The sequence below is a fragment of the Camelus dromedarius genome, unplaced genomic scaffold (assembly GCF_036321535.1).
Source record: "Camelus dromedarius isolate mCamDro1 unplaced genomic scaffold, mCamDro1.pat HAP1_SCAFFOLD_36, whole genome shotgun sequence".
Classification (NCBI taxonomy): domain Eukaryota; kingdom Metazoa; phylum Chordata; class Mammalia; order Artiodactyla; family Camelidae; genus Camelus; species Camelus dromedarius.
In genome coordinates, this window is record NW_026989735.1 from 1,154,980 (window position 1) to 1,176,532 (window position 21,553).

Below are 21,553 nucleotides of genomic sequence, written 5' to 3' on the forward strand. Positions count from 1 at the left end.
CCTTCACCTAGCTTGTTGGCAACACAAAGTATCTTTTCAGTTGCAAACTCCATTCCATACATATATATGTGTAGGTACTACCTCCAACTCGGTTTGACAGTGAAAACTGCAGGAACTTCAAACCGGAACTAGGAAACAGACTGAGAAAGCAGAGAAAAAGTGTCTCCTGCATCCCGTGCCATTGGTGCTAGATGAACGAACGTCTCTCCACTTGCTAAGTTCTGACAGATAAGTGTGTGTGAAAGCCGTCCTTCATCTAGCTTGTTGGGAACACAAAGTTTCTTTTCAGTTGCAAACTCCATTCCATACTTATATATGGGGAGGTACTAGCTCCAACTCGGTTTAACAGTGAAAACTGCAGGAACTTCAAACCGGCACTAGGAAACAGACCGAGAAAGCAGAGAAAATGTGTCCCCTGCAACCCGTTCCCTTGGAGCTAGATGAACGAACGTCTCTCCACTTGCTCAGTTCTGAGAGATAAGTGTGTGTTAAAGCCGTCCTTCACCTAGCTTGTTGGGAACACAAAGTTTCTTTTCAGTTGCAAACTCCTTTCCATACATATATATGGGGAGGTACTAGCTCCAACTCTGTTTTACATTGAAAACTGCAGGAAATTTAAACCGGTACTAAGAAACAGACTGAAAAGCAAAGAAAAAGTTCTCCTGCAACCCGTTCCCTTGGTGCTAGATGAACGAACGTCTCTCCACTTGCTCAGTTCTGAGAGATAAGTGTGTGTGAAAGCCGTCCTTCAGCTATCTTGTTGGGAACACAAAGTTTCTTTTCAGTTGTAAACTCCATTCCATACATATATATGGGGAGGTACTAGCTCCAACTCGGTTTTACAGTGAAAACTGCGGGAACATCAAACCGGCACTAGGAAACAGACTGAGAATGCAGAGGAAAAGTGTCTCCTGCAAACCGTTCCCTTGGTGCTAGATGAACGAACGTCTCTCCACTTGCTCAGTTCTGAGAGATAAGTGTGTGTGAAAGCCGTCCTTCACCTAGCTTGTTGGGAACACAAAGTTTCTTTTCAGTTGCAAAAACCATTCCATACATATATATGGGGAGGTACTAGCTCCAACTCGGTTTTACAGTGAAAACTGCAGGAACTTCAAACCGGCACTTGGAAACAGACTGAGAAAGCAGAGAAAAAGTGTCTCCTGCAACCCGTTCCCTTGGTGCTAGATGAACGAACGTCTCTCCACTTGCTCAGTTCTGAGAGATAAGTGTGTGTGAAAGCCGTTCTTCACCTAGCTTGTTGGGAACACAAAGTTTCTTTTCAGTTGCAAACTCCACTCCATACATATATATGGGGAGGTACTAGCTCCAACTCGGTTTTACAGTGAAAACTGCAGGAACTTCAAACCGGCACTAGGAAACAGACTGAGAAAGCTGAGAAAAAGTGTCTCCTGCAACCCGTTCCCTTGGTGCTAGATGAACGAACGTCTCTCCACTTGCTCAGTTCTGAGAGATAAGTGTGTGTGAAAGCCATCCTTCACCTAGCTTCTTGGGAATACAAAGTTTCTTTTCAGTTGCAAACTGCATTCCATACATATATATGGGGAGGTACTAGCTCCAAATCGGTTTTACAGTGAAAACTGCAAGAACTTCAAACCGGCACTAGGAAACAGACTGAGATAGCAGAGAAAAAGTGTTTCCTGCAACCCGTTCCCTTGGTGCTAGATGAACGAACGTCTCTCCACTTGCTCAGTTCTGAGAGATATGTGTGTGTGAAAGCCGTTCTTCACCTAGCTTGTTGGGAACACAAAGTTTCTTTTCAGTTGCAAACTCCATTCCATACATATAAATGGGGTAGTACAAGCTCCAACTCAGTTTTACACTGAAAATTGCAGGAACTTCAAACCGGCACTAGGAAACAGACTGAGAAAGCAGAGAAAAAGTGTCTCCTGCAACCCGTTCCCTTGGTGCTAGATGAACGAACGTCTCTCCACTTGCTCAGTTCTGAGAGATATGTGTGTGTGAAAGCCGTCCTTCACCTAGCTTGTTGGGAACACCAAGTTTCTTTTCAGTTGCAAACTCCATTCCATACATATAAATGGTGAAGTACTAGCTCCAACTCGGTTTTACAGTGAAAACTGCAGGAACTTCAAACCGGCACTAGGAAACACACTGAGAAAGCAGAGAAAAAGTGTCTCCTGCAACCCGTTCCCTTGGTGCTAGATGAACGAACGTCTCTCCACTTGCTCAGTTCTGAGAGATAAGTGTGTGTGAAAGAAATCCTTCAACTAGCTTGTTGGGAACACAAAGTTTCTTTTCAGTTGCAAACACCATTCCATACATATAAATGGGGAAGTACTAGCTCCAACTCGGTTTTACAGTGAAAATAGCAGGAACTTCAAACCGGCACTAGGAAACACACTGAGAAAGGAGAGAAAAAGTGTCTCCTGCAACCCATTCCATTGGTGCTAGATGAACGAACGTCTCTCCACTTGCTCAGTTCTGAGAGATAAGTGTGTGTGAAAGCCGTCCTTCACCTAGCTTGTTGGCAACACAAAGTATCTTTTCAGTTGCAAACTCCATTCCATACATATATATGTGGAGGTACTACCTCCAACTCGGTTTGACAGTGAAAACTGCAGGAACTTCTAACCGGCACTAGGAAACCGACTGAGAAAGCAGAGAAAAAGTTTCTCCTGCATCCCGTGCCATTGGTGCTAGATGAACGAACGTCTCTCCACTTGCTAAGTTCTGACAGATAAGTGTGTGTGAAAGCCGTCCTTCACCTAGCTTGTTGGGAACACAAAGTTTCTTTTCAGTTGCAAACTCCATTCCATACATATATATGCGGAGGTACTAGCTCCAACTCTGTTTTACAGTGAAAACTGCAGGAACTTCAAACCGGCACTAGGAAACAGACCGAGAAAGCAGAGAAAATGTGTCCCCTGCAAACCGTTCCCTTGGAGCTAGATGAACGAACGTCTCTCCACTTGCTCAGTTCTGAGAGATAAGTGTGTGTGAAAGCCGTCCTTCACCTAGCTTGTTGGGAACACAAAGTTTCTTTTCAGTTGCAAACTCCTTTCCATACATATATATGGGGAGGTATTAGCTCCAACTCTGTTTTACATTGAAAACTGCAGGAAATTTAAACCGGCACTAAGAAACAGACTGAGAAAGCAAAGAAAAAGTTCTCCTGCAACCCGTTCCCTTAGTGCTAGATGAACGAACGTCTCTCCACTTGCTCAGTTCCGAGAGATAAGTGTGTGTGAAAGCCGTCCTTCAACTAGCTTGTTGGTAACACAAGGTTTCTTTTCAGTTGCAAACTCCATTCCATACATATATATGGGGAGGTACTAGCTCCAACTCGGTTTTACAGTGAAAACTGCAGGAACTTCAAACCGGCACTAGTAAACAGACTGAGAAAGCAGAGAAAAAGTGTCTACTGCGACCCGTTCCCTTGGTGCTAGATGAACGAACGTCTCTCCACTTGCTCAGTTCTGAGAGATAAGTGTGTGTGAAAGCCGTCCTTCACCTAGCTTGTTGGGAACACAAGGATTCTTTTCAGTTGCAAACTCCATTCCATACATATAAATGGGGAGGTGCTAGCTCCAACTCGGTTTGACAGTGAAAACTGCAGGAACTTCAAACCGGCACTAGGAAACAGACTGAGAAAGCAGAGAAAAAGTATCTCCTGCAACCCGTTCCCTTGGTGCTAGATGAACGAACGTCTCTCCACTTGCTCAGTTCTGAGAGATAAGTGTGTGTGAAAGCCGTCCTTCACCTAGCTTGTTGGGAACAAAAGGTTTCTTTTCAGTTGCAAACTCCATTCCATACATATATATGGGGAGGTACAAGCTCCAAATCGGTTTGACAGTGAAAACTGCAGGAACTTCAAACCGGCACTAGGAAACAGACTGAGAAAGCAGAGAAAAAGTGTCTCCTGCAACCCGTTCCCTTGGTGCTAGATGAACGAACGTCTCTCCACTTGCTCAGTTCTGAGAGATAAGTGAGTGTGAAAGCCGTCCTTCACCTAGCTTGTTGGGAACACAAAGTTTCTTTTCAGTTGCAAACTCCATTCCATACATATATATGGGGAGGTACTAGCTCCAAATCGATTTTACAGTGAAAACTGCAGGAACTTCAATCCGGCACTAGGAAACAGACTGAGAAAGCAGAGAAAAACTGTCCCCTGCAACCCGATCCCTTGGTGCTAGATGAACGAACGTCTCTCCACTTGCTCAGTTCTGAGAGATAAGTTTGTGTGAAAGCCGTCCTTCACCTAGCTTGTTGGGAACACAAAGTTTCTTTTCAGTTGCAAACTCCATTCCATACATATAAATGGGGAAGTACTAGCTCCAACTCGGTTTTACAGTGAAAACTGCAGGAACTTCAAACCGGCACTAGGAAACAGACTGAGAAAGCAGAGAAAAAGTGTCTCCTGCAACCCGTTCCCTTGGTGCTAGATGAACGAACGTCTCTCCACTTGCTCAGTTCTGAGAGATAAGTGTGTGTGAAAGCCGTCCTTCACCTAGCTTGTTGGGAACACAAAGTTTCTTTTCAGTTGCAAACTCCATTCCATACATATATATGGGGAGGTACTAGCTCCAACTCGGTTTTACAGTGAAAACTGCAGGAACTTGAAACCGGCACTAGGAAACAGACTGAGAAACAGAGAAAAAGTGTCTCCTGCAACCCGTTCCCTTGGTGCTAGAAGAACGAACGTCTCTCCACTTGCTCAGTTCTGAGAGATAAGTGTGTGTGAAAGCCGTCCTTCACCTAGCTTGTTGGGAACACAAAGTTTCTTTTCAGTTGCAAAAACCATTCCATACATATATATTTGGAGGTACTAGCTCCAACTCGGTTTTACAGTGAAAACTGCAGGAACTTCAAACCGGCACTTGGAAACAGACTGAGAAAGCAGAGAAAAAGTGTCTCCTGCAACCCGTTCCCTTGGTGCTAGATGAACGAACGTCTCTCCACTTGCTCAGTTTTGAGAGATAAGTGTGTGTGAAAGCCGTCCTTCACCTAGCTTGTTGGGAACACAAAGTTTCTTTTCAGTTGCAAACTCCATTCCATACATACATATGGGGAGGTAGAAGCTCCAACTCGGTTTTACAGTGAAAACTGCAGGAACTTCAACCCGGCACTAGGAAACAGACTGAGAAAGCTGAGAAAAAGTGTCTCCTGCAACCCGTTCCCTTGGTGCTAGATGAACGAACGTCTCTCCACTTGCTCAGTTCTGAGAGATAAGTGTGTGTGAAAGCCGTCCTTCACCTAGCTTTTTGGGAACACAAAGTTCTTTTCAGTTGCAAACTCCATTCCATACATATATATGGGGAGGTGCTAGCTCCAACTCGGTTTGACAGTGAAAACTGCAGGAACTTCAAACCGGCACTAGGAAACAGACTGAGAAAGCAGAGAAAAAGTATCTCCTGCAACCCGTTCCCTTGGTGCTAGATGAACGAACGTCTCTCCACTTGCTCAGTTCTGAGAGATAAGTGTGTGTGAAAGCCGTCCTTCACCTAGCTTGTTGGGAACAAAAGGTTTCTTTTCAGTTGCAAACTCCATTCCATACATATATATGGGGAGGTACAAGCTCCAAATCGGTTTGACAGTGAAAACTGCAGGAACTTCAAACCGGCACTAGGAAACAGACTGAGAAAGCAGAGAAAAAGTGTCTCCTGCAACCCGTTCCCTTGGTGCTAGATGAACGAACGTCTCTCCACTTGCTCAGTTCTGAGAGATAATTGTGTGTGAAAGCCGCCCTTCACCTAGCTTGTTGGGAACACAAAGTTTCTTTTCAGTTGCAAACTGCATTCCATACATATATAAGGGGAGGTACTAGCTCCAACTCGGTTTGACAGTGAAAACTGCAGGATCTTCAAACCGACACTAGGAAACAGACTGAGAAAGCAGAGAAAAAGTGTCTCCTGCAACCCGTTCCCTTGGTGCTAGAAGAACGAACGTCTCTCCACTTGCTCAGTTCTGAGAGATAAGTGTGTGTGAAAGCCGTCCTTCACCTAGCTTGTTGGGAACACAAAGTTTCTTTTCAGTTGCAAAAACCATTCCATACATATATATTTGGAGGTACTAGCTCCAACTCGGTTTTACAGTGAAAACTGCAGGAACTTCAAACCGGCACTTGGAAACAGACTGAGAAAGCAGAGAAAAACTGTCTCCTGCAACCCTTTCCCTTGGTGCTAGATGAACGAACGTCTCTCCACTTGCTCAGTTCTGAGAGATAAGTGTGTGTGAAAGCCGTCCTTCACCTAGCTTGTTGGGAACACAAAGTTTCTTTTCAGTTGCAAACTCCATTCCATACATATATATGGGGAGGTTCTAGCTCCAACTCGGTTTTACAGTGAAAACTGCAGGAACTTCAAACCGGCACTAGGAAACAAACTGAGAAAGCTGAGAAAAAGTGTCTCCTGCAACCCGTTCCCTTGGTGCTAGATGAACGAACGTCTCTCCACTTGCTCAGTTCTGAGAGATAAGTGTGTGTGAAAGCCGTCCTTCACCTAGCTTGTTGGGAACACAAAGATCTTTTCAGTTGCAATCCCCATTCCATACATATATATGGGGAGGTACTAGCTCCAACAAGGTTTTACAGTGAAAACTGCAGGAACTTCAAACCGGCACTAGGAAACAAACTGAGAAACAGAGAAAAAGTGTCTCCTGCAACCCGTTCCCTTGGTGCTAGATGAACGAACGTCTCTCAACTTGCTCAGTTCTGAGAGATAAGTGAGTGTGAAAGCCGTCCTTCACCTAGCTTGTTGGGAACACAAAGTTTCTTTTCAGTTGCAAACTCCATTCCATACATATATATGGGGAGGTACTAGCTCCAAATCGATTTTACAGTGAAAACTGCAGGAACTTCAATCCGGCACTAGGAAACAGACTGAGAAAGCAGAGAAAAACTGTCCCCTGCAACCCGATCCCTTGGTGCTAGATGAACGAACGTCTCTCCACTTGCTCAGTTCTGAGAGATAAGTTTGTGTGAAAGCCGTCCTTCACCTAGCTTGTTGGGAACACAAAGTTTCTTTTCAGTTGCAAACTCCATTCCATACATATAAATGTTGAAGTACTAGCTCCAACTCGGTTTTACAGTGAAAACTGCAGGAACTTCAAACCGGCACTAGGAAACATACTGAGAAAGCAGAGAAAAAGTGTCTCCTGCAACCCGTTCCCTTGGTGCTAGAAGAACGAACGTCTCTCCACTTGCTCAGTTCTGAGAGATAAGTGTGTGTGAAAGCCGTCCTTCACCTAGCTTGTTGGGAACACAAAGTTTCTTTTCAGTTGCAAAAACCATTCCATACATATATATTTGGAGGTACTAGCTCCAACTCGGTTTTACAGTGAAAACTGCAGGAACTTCAAACCGGCACTTGGAAACAGACTGAGAAAGCAGAGAAAAAGTGTCTCCTGCAACCCGTTCCCTTGGTGCTAGATGAACGAACGTCTCTCCACTTGCTCAGTTTTGAGAGATAAGTGTGTGTGAAAGCCGTCCTTCACCTAGCTTGTTGGGAACACAAAGTTTCTTTTCAGTTGCAAACTCCATTCCATACATATATATGGGGAGGTACTAGCTCCAAATCGGTTTTACAGTGAAAACTGCAGGAACTTCAAACCGGCACTAGGAAACAAACTTAGAAAGCTGAGAAAAAGTGTCTCCTGCAACCCGTTCCCTTGGTGCTAGATGAACGAACGTCTCTCCACTTGCTCAGTTCTGAGAGATAAGTGTGTGTGAAAGCCGTCCTTCACCTAGCTTGTTGGGAACACAAAGATCTTTTCAGTTGCAATCCCCATTCCATACATATATATGGGGAGGTACTAGCTCCAACAAGGTTTTACAGTGAAAACTGCAGGAACTTCAAACCGGCACTAGGAAACAAACTGAGAAACAGAGAAAAAGTGTCTCCTGCAACCCGTTCCCTTGGTGCTAGATGAACGAACGTCTCTCCACTTGCTCAGTTCTGAGAGATAAGTGAGTGTGAAAGCCGTCCTTCACCTAGCTTGTTGGGAACACAAAGTTTCTTTTCAGTTGCAAACTCCATTCCATACATATATATGGGGAGGTACTAGCTCCAAATCGATTTTACAGTGAAAACTGCAGGAACTTCAATCCGGCACTAGGAAACAGACTGAGAAAGCAGAGAAAAACTGTCCCCTGCAACCCGATCCCTTGGTGCTAGATGAACGAACGTCTCTCCACTTGCTCAGGTCTGAGAGATAAGTTTGTGTGAAAGCCGTCCTTCACCTAGCTTGTTGGGAACACAAAGTTTCTTTTCAGTTGCAAACTCCATTCCATACATATAAATGGGGAAGTACTAGCTCCAACTCGGTTTTACAGTGAAAACTGCAGGAACTTCAAACCGGCACTAGGAAACAGACTGAGAAAGCAGAGAAAAAGTGTCTCCTGCAACCCGTTCCCTTGGTGCTAGATGAACGAACGTCTCTCCACTTGCTCAGTTCTGAGAGATAAGTGTGTGTGAAAGCCGTCCTTCACCTAGCTTGTTGGGAACACAAAGTTTCTTTTCAGTTGCAAACTCCATTCCATACATATATATGGGGAGGTACTAGCTCCAACTCGGTTTTACAGTGAAAACTGCAGGAACTTGAAACCGGCACTAGGAAACAGACTGAGAAACAGAGAAAAAGTGTCTCCTGCAACCCGTTCCCTTGGTGCTAGAAGAACGAACGTCTCTCCACTTGCTCAGTTCTGAGAGATAAGTGTGTGTGAAAGCCGTTCTTCACCTAGCTTGTTGGGAACACAAAGTTTCTTTTCAGTTGCAAAAACCATTCCATACATATATATTTGGAGGTACTAGCTCCAACTCGGTTTTACAGTGAAAACTGCAGGAACTTCAAACCGGCACTTGGAAACAGACTGAGAAAGCAGAGAAAAAGTGTCTCCTGCAACCCGTTCCCTTGGTGCTAGATGAACGAACGTCTCTCCACTTGCTCAGTTTTGAGAGATAAGTGTGTGTGAAAGCCGTCCTTCACCTAGCTTGTTGGGAACACAAAGTTTCTTTTCAGTTGCAAACTCCATTCCATACATACATATGGGGAGGTAGAAGCTCCAACTCGGTTTTACAGTGAAAACTGCAGGAACTTCAACCCGGCACTAGGAAACAGACTGAGAAAGCTGAGAAAAAGTGTCTCCTGCAACCCGTTCCCTTGGTGCTAGATGAACGAACGTCTCTCCACTTGCTCAGTTCTGAGAGATAAGTGTGTGTGAAAGCCGTCCTTCACCTAGCTTTTTGGGAACACAAAGTTCTTTTCAGTTGCAAACTCCATTCCATACATATATATGGGGAGGTACTAGCTCCAAATCGGTTTTACAGTGAAAACTGCGGGAACATCAAACCGGCCCTAGGAAACAGACTGAGAAAGCAGAGGAAAAGTGTCTCCTGCAAACCGTTTCCTTGGTGCTAGATGAACGAACGTCTCTCCACTTGCTCAGTTCTGAGAGATAAGTGTGTGTGAAAGCCGTCCTTCAACTAGCTTGTTGGGAACACAAAATTTCTTTTCAGTTGCAAACTCCATTCCATACATATATATGGGGAGGTACTACCTCCAACTCGGTTTGACAGTGAAAACTGTAGGAACTTCAAACCGGCACTAGGAAACAGACTGAGAAAGCAGAGAAAAAGTCTCTCCTGCAACCCGTTCCCTTGGTGCTAGATGAACGAACGTCTCTTCACTTGCTCAGTTCTGAGAGATAAGTGTGTGTGAAAGCCGTCCTTCACCTAGCTTGTTGGGAACACAAGGTTTCTTTTCAGTTGCAAACTCCATTCCATACATATATATGGGGAGGTACTAGCTCCAAATCGGTTTCACATTGAAAACTGCAGGAACTTCAAACCGGCACTAGTAAACAGCCTGAGAAAGCAGAGAAAAAGTGTCTACAGCGACCCGTTCCTTTGGTGCTAGATGAACGAACGTCTCTCCACTTGCTCACTTCTGAAAGATAAGTGTGTGTGAAAGCCGTCCTTCAGCTAGCTTGTTGGGAACACAAAGTTTCTTTTCAGTTGCAAACTCCATTCCATACATATATATGGGGAGGTACTAGCTCCAACTCGGTTTTACAGTGAAAACTGCGGGAACATCAAACCGGCACTAAGAAACAGACTGAGAAAGCAGAGGAAAAGTGTCTCCTGCAACCCGTTCCCTTGGTGCTAGATGAACGAACGTCTCTCCATTTGCTCAGTTCTGAGAGATAAGTGTGTGTGAAAGCCGTCCTTCACCTAGCTTGTTGGGAACACAAAGTTTCTTTTCAGTTGCAAACTCCATTCCATACATATATATGGGGAGGTACTAGCTCCAACTCGGTTTTACAGTGAAAACTGCAGGAACTTCAAACTGGCACTAGGAAACAGATTGAGAAACAGAGAAAAAGTGTCTCCTTCAACCCGTTCCCTTGGTGCTAGATGAACGAACGTCTCTCCACTTGCTCAGTTCTGAGAGATAAGTGAGTGTGAAAGCCGTCCTTCACCTAGCTTGTTGGGAACACAAAGTTTCTTTTCAGTTGCAAACTCCATTCCATACATATACATGGGGAGGTACTATCTCCAAATCGATTTTACAGTGAACTGCAGGAACTTCAATCCGGCACTAGGAAACAGACTGAGAAAGCAGAGAAAAAGTGTCCCCTGCAACCCGATCCCTTGGTGCTAGATGAACGAACGTCTCTCCACTTGCTCAGTTCTGAGAGATAAGTGTGTGTGAAAGCCGTCCTTCACCTAGCTTGTTGGGAACACAAAGTTTCTTTTCAGTTGCAAACTCCATTCCATACATATAAATGGGGAAGTACTAGCTCCAAACCGGTTTTTCAGTGAAAACTGCAGGAACTTCAAACCGGCACTAGGAAACAGATTCAGAAAGTAGAGAAAAAGTGTCTCCTGCAACCCGTTCCCTTGGTGCTAGATGAACGAACGTCTCTCCACTTGCTCAGTTCTGAGAGATAAGTGTGTGTGAAAGCCGTCCTTCACCTAGCTTGTTGGGAACACAAAGTTTATTTTCAGTTGCAAACTCCATTCCATACATATAAATGGGGAAGTACTAGCTCCAACTCGGTTTTACAGTGAAAACTGCAGGAACTTCAAACCGGCACTAGGAAACAGACTGAGAAAGCAGAGAAAAAGTGTCTCCTGCATCCCGTTCCTTGGTGCTAGATGAACGAAAGTCTCTCCACTTGCTCAGTTCTGAGAGATAAGTGTGTGTGAAAGCCGTCCTTCACCTAGCTTGTTGGGAACACAAAGTTTGTTTTCAGTTGCAAACTCCATTCCATACATATATATGGGGAAGTACTAGCTCCAACTCGGTTTTACAGTGAAAACTGCAGGAACTTCAAACCGGCACTAGGAAACAGACTGAGAAAGCAGAGAAAAAGTGTCTCCTGCAACCCGTTCCCTTGGGGCTAGATGAACGAACGTCTCTCCACTTGCTCAGTTGTGAGAGATAAGTGTGTGTGAAAGCCGTCCTTCACCTAGCTTGTTGGGAACACAAAGTTTCTTTTCAGTTGCAAACCCCATTCCATACATATATATGGGGAGGTACTAGCTCCAACACGGTTTTACAGTGAAAACTGCAGGAACTTCAAACCGGCACTAGGAAACAGACTGAGAAAGCAGAGAAAAAGTGTCTCCTGCAACCCGTTCCCTTGGTGCTAGATGAACGAACGTCTCTCCACTTGCTCAGTTCTGAGAGATAAGTGTGTGTGAAAGCCGTCCTTCACCTAGCTTGTTGGGAACACAAAGTTTCTTTTCAGTTGCAAACTCCATTCCATACATATATATGGGGAGGTACTAGCTCCAACTCGGTTTTACAGTGAAAACTGCAGGAACTTCAAACCGGCACTAGGAAACAGACTGAGAAACAGAGAAAAAGTGTCTCCTGCAACCCGTTCCCTTGGTGCTAGATGAACGAACGTCTCTCCACTTGCTCAGTTCTGAGAGATAAGTGAGTGTGAAAGCCGTCCTTCACCTAGCTTGTTGGGAACACAAAGTTTCTTTTCAGTTGCAAACTCCATTCCATATATATATATGGGGAGGTACTAGCTCCAAATCTGTTTTACAGTGAAAACTGCAGGAACTTCAATCCGGCACTAGGAAACAGACTGAGAAAGCAGAGAAAAAGTGTCCCCTGCAAACCGATCCCTTGGTGCTAGATGAACGAACGTCTCTCCACTTGCTCAGTTCTGAGAGATAAGTGTGTGTGAAAGCCGTCCTTCACCTAGCTTGTTGGGAACACAAAGTTTCTTTTCAGTTGCAAACTCCATTCCATACATATAAATGGGGAAGTACTAGCTCCAAACCGGTTTTTCAGTGAAAACTGCAGGAACTTCAAACCGGCACTAGGAAACAGATTGAGAATGTAGAGAAAAAGTGTCTCCTGCAACCCGTTCCCTTGGTGCTAGATGAACGAACGTCTCTCCACTTGCTCAGTTTTGAGAGATAAGTGTGTGTGAAAGCCGTCCTTCACCTAGCTTGTTGGGAACACAAAGTTTCTTTTCAGTTGCTAACACCATTCCATACATATAAATGGGGAAGTACTAGCTCCAACTCGGTTTTACAGTGAAAACTGCAGGAACTTCAAACCGGCACTAGGAAACAGACTGAGAAAGCAGAGAAAAAGTGTCTCCTGCAACCCGTTCCCTTGGTGCTAGATGAACGAACGTCTCTCCACTTGCTCAGTTCTGAGAGATAAGTGTGTGTGAAAGCCGTCCTTCACCTAGCTTGTTGGGAACACAAAGTTTCTTTTCAGTTGCAAACTCCATTCCATACATATATATGGGGAGGTACTAGCTCCAACTCGGTTTGACAGTGAAAACTGCAGGAACTTGAAACCGGCACTAGGAAACAGACTGAGAAACAGAGAAAAAGTGTCTCCTGCAACCCGTTCCCTTGGTGCTAGATGAACGAACGTCTCTTCACTTGCTCAGTTCTGAGAGATAAGTGTGTGTGAAAGCCGTCCTTCACCTAGCTTGTTGGGAACAACAGGTTTCTTTTCAGTTGCAAACTCCATTCCATACATATATATGGGGAGGTACTAGCTCCAAATCGGTTTCACATTGAAAACTGCAGGAACTTCAAACCGGCACTAGTAAACAGCCTGAGAAAGCAGAGAAAAAGTGTCTACAGCGACCCGTTCCTTTGGTGCTAGATGAACGAACGTCTCTCCACTTGCTCACTTCTGAGAGATAAGTGTGTGTGAAAGCCGTCCTTCACCTAGCTTGTTGGGAACACAAAGTTTCTTTTCAGTTGCAAACTCCATTCCATACATATATATGGGGAGGTACTAGCTCCAACTCGGTTTTACAGTGAAAACTGCGGGAACATCAAACCGGCACTAGGAAACAGACTGAGAAAGCAGAGGAAAAGTGTCTCCTGCAACCCGTTCCCTTGGTGCTGGATGAACGAACGTCTCTCCACTTGCTCAGTTCTGAGAGATAAGTGTGTGTGAAAGCCGTCCTTCACTTGGCTTGTTGGGAGCACAAAGTTTCTTTTCAGTTGCAAACTCCATTCCATACATATATATGGGGAGGTACAAGCTCCAACTCGGTTTGACAGTGAAAACTGCAGGAACTTCAAAACGGCACTAGGAAACAGACTGAGAAAGCAGAGAAAAAGTGTCCCCTGCATCCGGTTCCCTTGGTGCTAAATGAACGAACGTCTCTCCATTTGCTCAGTTCTGAGAGATAAGTGTGTGTGAAAGCAGTAATTCACCTAGCTTGTTGGGAACACAAAGTTTCTTTTCAGTTGCAAACACCATTCCATACATATATATGGGGAGGTACTAGCTCCAACTCGGTTTTACAGTGAAAACTGCAGGAACTTCAAACCGGCACTAGGAAACAGACTGAGAAACAGAGAAAAAGTGTCTCCTGCAACCCGTTCCCTTGGTGCTAGATGAACGAACGTCTCTCCACTTGCTCAGTTCTGAGAGATAAGTGTGTGTGAAAGCCGTACTTCACCTAGCTTGTTGGGAACACAAAGTTTCTTTTCAGTTGCAAACTCCATTCCATACATATATACGGGGAGGTACTAGCTCCAACTCGATTTTACAGTGAAAACTGCAGGAACTTCAAACCGGCACTAGGAAACACACTGAGAAACAGAGAAAAAGTGTCTCCTGCAACCCGTTCCCTTGGTGCTAGATGAACGAACGTCTCTCCACTTGCTCAGTTCTGAGAGATAAGTGAGTGTGAAAGCCGTCCTTCACCTAGCTTGTTGGGAACACAAAGTTTCTTTTCAGTTGCAAACTCCATTCCATACATATATATGGGGAGGTACTAGCTCCAAATCGGTTTTACAGTGAAAACTGCAGGAACTTCAAACCGGCACTAGGAAACAGACTGAGAACGCAGAGAAAAAGTCTCTCCTGCAACCCGTTCCCTTGGTGCTAGATGAACGAACGTCTCTCCACTTGCTCAGTTCTGAGAGATAAGTGTGTGTGAAAGCCGTCCTTCACCTAGCTTGTTGGGAACACAAAGTTTCTTTTCAGTTGCAAACTCCATTCCATACATATATATGGGGAGGTACTAGCTCCAACTCGGTTTTACAGTGAAAACTGCAGGAACTTCAAACCGGCACTAGGAAACAGACTGAGAAACAGAGAAAAAGTGTCTCCTGCAACCCGTTCCCTTGGTGCTAGATGAACGAACGTCTCTCCACTTGCTCAGTTCTGAGAGATAAGTGAGTGTGAAAGCCGTCCTTCACCTAGCTTGTTGGGAACACAAAGTTTCTTTTCAGTTGCAAACTCCATTCCATACATATATATGGGGAGGTACTAGCTCCAAATCTGTTTTACAGTGAAAACTGCAGGAACTTCAATCCGGCACTAGGAAACAGACTGAGAAATCAGAGAAAAAGTGTCCCCTGCAACCCGATCCCTTGGTGCTAGATGAACGAACGTCTCTCCACTTGCTCAGTTCTGAGAGATAAGTGTGTGTGAAAGCCGTCCTTCACCTATCTTGTTGGGAACACAAAGTTTCTTTTCAGTTGCAAACTCCATTCCATACATATAAATGGGGAAGTACTAGCTCCAAACCGGTTTTTCAGTGAAAACTGCAGGAACTTCAAACCGGCACTAGGAAACAGATTGAGAAATTAGAGAAAAAGTGTCTCCTGCAACCCGTTCCCTTGGTGCTAGATGAACGAACGTCTCTCCACTTGCTCAGTTCTGAGAGATAAGTGTGTGTGAAAGCCGTCCTTCACCTAGCTTGTTGGGAACACAAAGTTTCTTTTCAGTTGCAAACTCCATTCCATACATATAAATGGGGAAGTACTAGCTCCAACTCGGTTTTACAGTGAAAACTGCAGGAACTTCAAACCGGCACTAGGAAACAGACAGAGAAAGCAGAGAAAAAGTGTCTCCTGCATCCCGTTCCTTGGTGCTAGATGAACGAAAGTCTCTCCACTTGCTCAGTTCTGAGAGATAAGTGTGTGTGAAAGCCGTCCTTCACCTAGCTTGTTGGGAACACAAAGTTTTTTTTCAGTTGCAAACTCCATTCCATACATATATATGGGGAAGTACTAGCTAAAACTCGGTTTTACAGTGAAAATTGCAGGAACTTCAAACCGGCACTAGGAAACAGACTGAGAAAGCAGAGAAAAAGTGTCTCCTGCAACCCGTTCCCTTGGTGCTAGATGAACGAACGTCTCTCCACTTGCTTAGTTTTGAGAGATAAGTGTGTGTGAAAGCCGTCCTTCACCTAGCTTGTTGGGAACACAAAGTTTCTTTTCAGTTGCAAACCCCATTCCATACATATATATGGGGAGGTACTAGCTCCAACACGGTTTTACAGTGAAAACTGCAGGAACTTCAAACCGGCACTAGGAAACAGACTGAGAAAGCAGAGAAAAAGTGTCTCCTGCAACCCGTTCCCTTGGTGCTAGATGAACGAACGTCTCTCCACTTGCTCAGTTCTGAGAGATAAGTGTGTGTGAAAGCCGTCCTTCAACTAGCTTGTTGGGAACACAAAGTTTCTTTTCAGTTGCTAACACCATTCCATACATATAAATGGGGAAGTACTAGCTCCAAATCGGTTTTACAGTGAAAACTGCAGGAACTTCAAACCGGCACTAGGAAACAGACTGAGAAAGCAGAGAAAAAGTGTCACCTGCAACCCGTTCCCTTGGTGCTAGATGAACGAACGTCTCTCCACTTGCTCAGTTCTGAGAGATAAGTGTGTGTGAAACCCGTCCTTCAACTAGCTTGTTGGGAACACAAAGTTTCTTTTCAGTTGCTAACACCATTCCATACATATAAATGGGGAAGTACTAGCTCCAACTCGGTTTTACAGTGAAAACTGCAGGAACTTCAAACCGGCACTAGGAAACAGACTGAGAAAGCAGAGAAAAAGTGTCTCCTGCAACCCGTTCCCTTGGTGCTAGATGAACGAACGTCTCTCCACTTGCTCAGTTCTGAGAGATAAGTGTGTGTGAAAGCCGTCCTTCACCTAGCTTGTTGGGAACACAAAGTTTCTTTTCAGTTGTAAACTCCATTCCATACATATATATGGGGAGGTACTAGCTCCAACTCGGTTTTACACTGAAAACTGCAGGAACTTGAAACCGGCACTATCAAACAGACTGAGAAACAGAGAAAAAGTGTCTCCTGCAACCCGTTCCCTTGGTGCTAGATGAACGAACGTCTCTCCACTTGCTCTCTTCTGAGAGATAAGTGTGTGTGAAAGCCATCCTTCATCTAGCTTGTTGGGAACACAAAGTTTCTTTTCAGTTGCAAACTCCATTCTATACATATATATGGGGAGGTACTAGCTCCAACTCGGTTTTACAGTGAAAACTGCAGGAACTTCAAACCGGCACTAGGAAACAGACTGAGAAACAGAGAAAAAGTGTCTCCTGCAACCCGTTCCATTGGTGCTAGATGAACGAACGTCTCTCCACTTGCTCACTTCTGAGAGATAAGTGTGTGTGAAAGCCATCCTTCACCTAGCTTGTTGGGAACACAAAGTTTCTTATCAGTTGCAAACTCCATTCTATACATATATATGGGGAGGTACTAGCTCCAACTCGGTTTTACAGTGAAAACTGCAGGAACTTCAAACCGGCACTAGGAAACAGACTGAGAAACAGAGAAAAAGTGTCTCCTGCAACCCGTTCCCTTGGTGCTAGATGAACGAAGGTCTCTCCACTTGCTCAGTTCTGAGAGATAAGTGAGTGTGAAAGCCGCCCTTCACCTAGCTTGTTGGGAACACAAAGTTTCTTTTCAGTTGCAAACTCCATTCCATACATATATATGGGGAGGGACTAGCTCCAAATCGATTTTACAGTGAAAACTGCAGGAACTTCAATCCGGCACTAGGAAACAGACTGAGAAAGCAGAGAAAAAGTGTCCCCTGCAACCCGATCCCTTGGTGCTAGATGAACGAACGTCTCTCCACTTGCTCAGTTCTGAGAGATAAGTGTGTGTGAAAGCCGTCCTTCACCTAGCTTGTTGGGAACACAAAGTTTCTTTTCAGTTGCAAACTCCATTCCATACATATAAATGGGGAAGTACTAGCTCCAAACCGGTTTTACAGTGAAAACTGCAGGAACTTCAAAACGGCACTAGGAAACATATTGAGAAAGCAGAGAAAAAGTGTCTCATGCAACCCGTTCCCTTGGTGCTAGATAAACGAACGTCTCTCCACTTGCTCAGTTCTGAGAGATAAGTGTGTGTGAAAGCCGTCCTTCACCTAGCTTGTTGGGAACACAAAGTTTCTTTTCAGTTGCAAACTCCATTCCATACATATAAATGGGGAAGTACTAGCTCCAACTCGGTTTTACAGTGAAAACTGCAGGAACTTCAAACCGGCACTAGGAAACAGACTGAGAAAGCAGAGAAAAAGTGTCTCCTACAACCCGTTCCTTGGTGCTAGATGAACGAAAGTCTCTCCACTTGCTCAGTTCTGAGAGATAAGTGTGTGTGAAAGCCGTCCTTCACCTAGCTTGTTGGGAACACAAAGTTTCTTTTCAGTTGCAAACTCCATTCCTTACATATATATGGGGAAGTACTAGCTCCAACTCGGTTTTACAGTGAAAACTGCAGGAACTTCAAACCGGCACTAGGAAACAGACTGAGAAAGCAGAGAAAAAGTGTCTCCTGCAACCCGTTCCCTTGGTGCTAGATGAACGAACGTCTCTCCACTTGCTCAGTTCTGAGAGATAAGTGTGTGTGAAAGCCGTCCTTCACTTAGCTTGTTGGGAACACAAAGTTTCTTTTCTGTTGCAAACTCCATTCCATACATATAAATGGGGAAGTACTAGCTCCAACACTGTTTTACAGTGAAAACTGCAGGAACTTCAAACCGGCACTTGGAAACAGACTGAGAAAGCAGAGAAAAAGTGTCTCCTGCAACCCGTTCCTTGGTGCTAGATGAACGAAAGTCTCTCCACTTGCTCAGTTCTGAGAGATAAGTGTGTGTGAAAGCCGTCCTTCACCTAGCTTGTTGGGAACACAAAGTTTGTTTTCAGTTGCAAAGTCCATTCCATACATATATATGGGGAAGTACTAGCTCCAACACGGTTTTACAGTGAAAACTGCAGGAACTTCAAACCGGCACTAGGAAACAGACTGAGAAAGCAGAGAAAAAGTGTCTCCTGCAACCCGTTCCCTTGGTGCTAGATGAACGAACGTCTCTCCACTTGCTCAGTTTTGAGAGATAAGTGTGTGTGAAAGCCGTCCTTCACCTAGCTTGTTGGGAACACAAAGTTTCTTTTCAGTTGCAAACCACATTCCATACATATATATGGGGAGGTACTAGCTCCAACACGGTTTTGCAGTGAAAACTGCAGGAACTTCAAACCGGCACTAGGAAACAGACTGAGAAAGCAGAGAAAAAGTGTCTCCTGCAACCCGTTCCCTTGGTGCTAGATGAACGAACGTCTCTCCACTTGCTCAGTTCTGAGAGATAAGTGTGTGTGAAAGCCGTCCTTCACCTAGCTTGTTGGGAACACAAAGTTTCTTTTAAGTTGCTAACACCATTCCATACATATAAATGGGGAAGTACTAGCTCCAACTCGATTTTACAGTGAAAACTGCAGGAACTTCAAACCGGCACTAGGAAACAGACTGAGAAAGCAGATAAAAAGTATCCCCTGCAACCCGTTCCCTTGGTGCTAGATGAACGAACGTCTCTCCACTTGCTCAGTTCTGAGAGATAAGTGTGTGTGAAAGCCGTCCTTCACCTAGCATGTTGGGAACACAAAGTTTCTTTTCAGTTGCAAACACCATTCCATACATATAAATGGGGAAGTACAAGCTCCAACTCGGTTTTACAGTGAAAACTGCAGGAAATTCAAACCGGCACTAGGAAACAGACTGAGAAACCAGAGTAAAAGTTTCTCCTGAAAACAGTTCCCTTTGTGCTAGATGAACGAACGTCTCTCCAAATGCTCAGTTCTGAGAGATAAGTGTGTGTGAAAGCCGTCCTTCCATTGGCTTGTTGGGAACACAATGTTTCTTTTAAGTTGCAAACTCCAATCCATACATATCTATGATTAGGTACTAGCTCCAACTCGGTTTTACAGTGAAAACAGCAGGAACTTCAAACCGGCACTAGGAAACAGACTGAGAAAGCAGAGAAAAAGTGTCTCCTGCAACCCGTTCCCTTGGTGCTAGATGAACGAACGTCTCTCCACTTGCTCAGTTCTGAGAGATAAGTGTGTGTGAAAGCCGTCCTTCACCTAGCTTGTTGGGAACACAAAGTTTCTTTTCAGTTGCAAACTCCATTCCATACATATATATGGGGAGGTACTAGCTCCAACTCGGTTTTACAGTGAAAACTGCAGGAACTTCAAAACGGCACTAGGAAACAGACTGAGAAAGCAGAGAAAAAGTGTCTCCTGCAACCCGTCCCTTGGTGCTAGATGAACGAAGGTCTCTCCACTTGCTCAGTTCTGAGAGATAAGTGTGTGTGAAATCCGTCCTTCACCTATCTTGTTGGGAACACAAAGTTTCTTTTCAGTTGCAAACTCCATTCCATATATATATATGGGGAGGTACTAGCTCCAAATCTGTTTTACAGTGAAAACTGCAGGAACTTCAACCCGCACTAGGAAACAGACTGAGAAAGCAGAGAAAAAGTGTCCCCTGCAAACCGTTCCCTTGGTGCTAGATGAACGAACGTCTCTCCACTTGCTCAGTTCTGAGAGATAAGTGTTTGTGAAAGCCGTACTTCACCTAGCTTGTTGGGAACACAAAGTTTCTTTTCAGTTGCTAACTCCATTCCATACATATATAAGGGGAGGTACTAGCTCCAACTCGGTTTTACAGTCAAAACTGCAGGAACTTCAAACCGGCACTAGGAAAGAGACTGAGAAAGCAGAGAAAAAGTGTCTCCTGCAACCCGTTCCCTTGGTGCTAGATGAACGAACGTCTCTCCACTTGCTCAGTTCTGAGAGATAAGTGTTTGTGAAAGCCGTACTTCACCTAGCTTGTTGGGAACACAAAGTTTCTTTTCAGTTGCTAACTCCATTCCATACATATATAAGGGGAGGTAATAGCTCCAACTCGGTTTTACAGTCAAAACTGCAGGAACTTCAAACTGGCACTAGGAAAGAGACTGAGAAAGCAGAGAAAAAGTGTCTCCTGCAACCCGTTCCCTTGGTGCTAGATGAACGAACATCTCTCCACTTGCTCAGTTCTGAGAGATATGTGTGTGTGAAAGCCATCCTTCACCTAGCTTGTTGGGAACACAAAGTTTCTTTTCAGTTGCAAACTCCATTCCATATATGTATATGGGGAGGTAATAGCTCCAAATCGGTTTTACAGTGAAAACTGCAGGAACTTCAAACCGGCACTAGGAAACAGACTGAGAAAGCAGAGAAAAAGTGTCTCCTGCAACCCGTTCCCTTGGTGCTAGATGAACGAACGTCTGTCCACTTGCTCAGTTCTGAGAGTTAAGTGTGTGTGAAAGCCGTCCTTCACCTAGCTTGTTGGGAACACAAAGTTTCTTTTCAGTTGCAAACTCCATTCCATACATATATATGGGGAGTTACTAGCTCCAAATCGGTTTTACAGTGAAAACTGCAGGAACTTCAAACCGGCACTAGGAAAAAGACTGAGAAAGCAGAGAAAAGTGTCTCCTGCAACCCGTTCCCTTGGTGCTTGATGAACGAACGTCTCTCCACTTGCTCAGTTCTGAGAGATAAGTGTGTGTGAAAGCCGTCCTTCACCTATCTTGTTGGGAACACAAAGTTTCTTTTCAGTTGCAAACTCCATTCCATACATATAAATGGGGAGGTACTAGCTGCAACTCGGTTTTACAGTGAAAACTGCAGGAACTTCAAAACGGCACTAGGAAACAGACCGAGAAAGCAGAGAAAATGTGTCCCCTGCAACCCGTTCCCTTGGAGCTAGATGAACGAACGTCTCTCCACTTGCTCAGTTCTGAGAGATAAGTGTGTGTTAAAGCCGTCCTTCACCTAGCTTGTTGGGAACACAAAGTTTCTTTTCAGTTGCAAACTCCTTTCCATACATATATATGGGGAGTTACTAGCTCCAACTCTGTTTTACAGTGAAAACTGCAGGAAATTTAAACCGGCACTAAGAAACAGACTGAGAAAGCAAAGAAAAATTTCTCCTG